Source organism: Mustela lutreola, chromosome 5 (assembly GCF_030435805.1).
Source record: "Mustela lutreola isolate mMusLut2 chromosome 5, mMusLut2.pri, whole genome shotgun sequence".
Taxonomy (NCBI): Eukaryota; Metazoa; Chordata; class Mammalia; order Carnivora; family Mustelidae; genus Mustela; species Mustela lutreola.
The window spans coordinates 159,948,928-159,953,256 of NC_081294.1; the positions used below are offsets into that span (position 1 = coordinate 159,948,928).

Consider the following 4,329-nt stretch of genomic DNA (forward strand, 5'->3'; position numbering starts at 1 on the left):
CTCTAAGTTTCCATTAGTTTGCCTTTTCCTCAGATTCTGTATATATTTAAAAATATATAAAATCTTTGAAATATTTCACTTAGTATAATACCTTCAAGATACATCCATGCTGTTGTAAATGGCAGTATTTCTTAATTTTTCATGGTTAAGTAGTATTCCATAGTATATATTTACCATACTTATTTTATTCATTCATCCATTAATGGATACTGAAGTTATTTCCATCTCTTGCTTAGAGTTAATAATTTTATAATAAACATAAGAGTGCAGATATATCTTTGAACATTGACTTCGTTTCCTTTAGATATATACGTAGAAGTGGGATTACTGAATCATATGGTAATTTTACTTTTAATAATATGAATAATCTCCATACTGTTCTCCATACAAATTTATATCCCTATCACAGTGCATAAGTTCCCCATTTTCCCGAATATTTACCAAAATTTGTTAGTTTCAATTTTTTGGTAGTATATATTCTAATAGGTAGTAATATCTTGCTGTGTTTTTCAGAGGTAAACAACAACAACAACAACATAATGACTTTGCCCTGAGTTTTTTACGTTGAGCACTTTTTAATGCTCCTGTTGGGCATTTATATAAATTTTTTGAAAAAAAAGTCTATTGAGATCCTTTGCTATTTTTTTAATTATATATTTTTTTCAATTTGTATCTGTTGGTTATTAACCTCTTTTCAGATATAAGATTTGTAAGTATTTTCTTACATTCTGTGGATTGTGTTTTCGTTCTCTCTCTCTCTCTTTTTTTTTTTTGGCAATGCAGAAACTTTAGTTTGATGTAATACCATTTATTTATTTTTGCTTTTTTTGCTTGTGTTTTTGGTCTGGTATCCAAAAAACTATTGGCAAGACCAATGTCAAGGGGAATTTTTCCTATGTTTTCCTTTAGGAAATTTAGTTTCATGCATCACCTTTAAGTCTTTAATCTATTTCAAGTTAAGACTTATGAGTGATATAAGGTTCCAGTTTCATACTGTTTATGTGACAGTTTTAAATATCATTTATTGAACAGACTATCTTTACCCATTACATATGTTGGCCCCAGTCAAATATTAGGTGACTGTATGAAAGGATTTATTTCTGGACTCTCAATTCTGTTCTACTTGTCTATTGGTCTGTTTTTATGCCAGTATACTTTATTGTTTGGAGCATGAGGGCTTTGTAGTATAGTTTCAAATCAAGAAGTGTAATTTCTCTTCTTCATTCTTTCTCAGAACTGCTTTGATTATTTGTTGTCTTTTATGGTCTCATATACATTTTAGGATTCTTTACTTCTGTAAAAAAATAATATAGGTATTTTTATAAGTTTTTTAATTTATTTATTTAACAGAGAGAGATGACAAGCAAGAAGAGAGGCAGGCAGAGAGAGAAGAGGAAGCAGGCTTCCTGCTGAGCAGAGAGCCTGATGCGGGGCTCGATCGCAGGACCCTGGGATCATGACCTGAGCCAAAGGCAGCGGCTTAACCCACTGAGGAACCCAGGCGCCCCTAACTTTGGATTTTTGATAGGAATTAGATTTACAGATTGTTTTCGGTAGTATGGACATTTTAACAATGTTAATTCTTACTATTCATAAATATGAGCTATCTTTCCATTTGTGTCTCCTTCAATTTCTTTATCAATGTCATAGTTTATGGAGTACATCTTCTTAGTTAAATCTATTCTTAAGTATTTTTTTATTTTTGCTGCTATTGTGAATTAGATTGTTTTCTTTATTTTTTCAGATAGTTCATCATTAGAGTGTTAAAACCCACCTGTCTTGTGCTTACATTGGCAGCACATATACTAAAATTGGAATGATGCAGAGAAGATTAGCGTGATCACTGAACAAGGATGACATGAAAAACTGGGAAGCATTCCATATTAAAAAAAATGAAACAAAACAAAATTCTTGTCTTTTATGTATTGATCTTGTATTTGGCAGCTTTACTAAATTTGTTTATTCAAAGTTTTTGTGAAGTTTTTAGGATTTTTTAACATGTAAGTTCATGTTATCCAAAATAAGAAAATTTTACTTCTTCTTCTTTTTCCTATTTTTTTTTTTGGAGTCTCTTATTTCTTTGTGTTCCTTGATTCTCTGGCTAGGACATCTAGTACTATGTCAAATGAGAGTAGTGAAAGTGGACACACTTGTCTTTTTTCTGATCTTTAAGAGGAAAACTTTCAAACGTTTTTGATTGAATATGAGATTAGCTCTGGGCTTGCAATATGTGTTTTTTCTTTAATGGATTTTTAAACTTATTTTTTAAAATTTTTTATAAACATATGTGTTTTTATCCCTAGGGGTACAGGTCTGTGAATCACCAGGTTTACAAATTTCACAGCACTCACCATCACTCACATAGCACCTGCCCTCCCCAATGTCCATACCCCCACCATCCTCTCCCAACACACCTCCCCCCAAGCAACCCTCAGTCTGTTTTGTGAGTTCAGTCTTTTATGGTTTGTCTCCCTCCCAATCCCATCTTCTTTTATTTTTCTTTTCATACGCCCGAAACCGCCTATGTTGCATCTCCACTTCATCATATCAGGGAGATCATATGATAGTTGTCTTTCTCAGATTGACTTATTTCGCCAAGCATAATACCCTCTAGTTCCATCCACGTCATCACAAATAGCAGGATTTCATTTCTTTGGATGGCTGCATAGTATTCCATTGTACATATACCACATCTTATTTATTGATTCATCTGTTGAAGGACATTTAGGTTCTTTCCATGGTTTAACTATTGTGGACATTGCTGCTATAAACATTTGGGTGCATGTGCCCCTTCAGAATGCCACGTTTGTATCTGTAGGGTATATACCCAGTACTACAAGCACTGGGTCATAGGGTAGTTGTATTTTCAGCTTTTTGAGGCAGCTCCACGCTGTTTTTCAGAGTGGTTGCTCCAGCTTGCATTCCCACGTACAGTGTAGGAGGGTTGCCCTTTCTCCACATTCTCGCCAGCATCTGTCATTGACTGACTTGTTCATGTTAGCTATTCTGAAAGGTGTAAGGTGGTATCTCATTCTGGTTTTGATTTGTATTTCCCTGATGCCGAGTGATGTGGAGCATTTTTTCATGTGTCTGTTGGCCATTTGGATGTATTCTTTGCAGAAATGTCTGTTCATGTCCTTTGCCCATTTCTTCATTAGATTATTTGTTCTTAGGGTGTTGAGTTTGATAAGCTCTTTATAGATTTTGGATACTGGCCCTTTATCTGGTATGTCATTTGCAGATATCTTCTCCCAGATAACTTCTGACAGTCATCTTTTGGCTTTGTTAACTGTTTCCTTTGCTGTGCTTTTGCTTTTTGATCTGATGAAATCCCAATACTTCATTCTTGCCCTTGCTTCCCTTGCCTTTGGCGATGTTCCTAGGAAGAAGTTGATGCTGCTGAGGCCAAAGAGGATGCTACCTGTTCTCTCCTCAAGGATTTTGATGCATTTCCTTCTCACATTATGGTTTTTCATCCATTTCCAGTCCATTTTCATGTATGGTGTAAGGAAATGGTCCAATTTCATTTTTCTGCATGTGGCTGTTCAATTTTCCCGCCCTCAAGGCCAGCAGCTCCTCCTCTTCTCCGGGGTGGGGTGCGGTGCCTTCCCCACACTAGCTCCTGGGGAGCGCAGTGACAGACGTGTGCAACCACGCTTCTCTCTCAGGTAGAGGGGATGCTAGGGCAAAGAGTATTTCGCTCCATGCGGGTATATTCCACCGTGCTGCGGAGACTAGCTCAGGCAAGCAGCAACAGCATCCCCAAACCCAACTCTGATTTCCCAACGAATGCTACACTTTCCCAGGGGAGATGCCCAGGCAAAGAGGCTTTCGCAGTATGAGGTGTTGCTCCCACCGTGAGACTGGCCTCAGGCAAGCATCAGCAGCCTGCAGTACATTTCTCAGCACATGCTGTGCCTTCGCAGAGGTTTTGGCTTGGAGTGAACAGCACTTCGCCGCTGCTTCCTCAGCAAGGCTTCAGTCGCGTCAGGCAAGAAGAGGTGCTGGAGAGCTGGTGCCTCTTGGGCCTTGCTTTCCTGGGCTCCATGTTACCGTCCTGGGTTCACCCTGCCAGGCCTAACTAAGCAGACATAGCCACAACCCTGCAGTAGCGTGCGTAGCCAAGGATTGCACTCTAGGCACAATACCATCTCCCGGTGTAGGAATCGCTTGGCCTTTTACTCTGGCGCTCAGGCAGATTCACGGACTAGGCCAGTGCTTTCCCCACAGGAAAGGAGAGGTGACAGGATCCCTCACACCGCCCGTGCACTGAATAGGGAGCATTGGGGGGACTATCCCCACTCCATTCCCTAAACCCCATGACTCCTC

At 38.6% G+C, this 4,329-nt stretch overlaps 1 non-coding gene across 1 annotated transcript; it reads left to right on the forward strand.

The window, feature by feature from the left end:
• The first annotated feature begins 1,781 nt into the window (after positions 1-1,781).
• On the forward strand, positions 1,782-1,888 carry LOC131832835 (U6 spliceosomal RNA). Its single transcript, XR_009354197.1, has one exon. It is a non-coding gene; the product is annotated as a U6 spliceosomal RNA (small nuclear RNA).
• Positions 1,889-4,329: the final 2,441 nt, after the last annotated feature.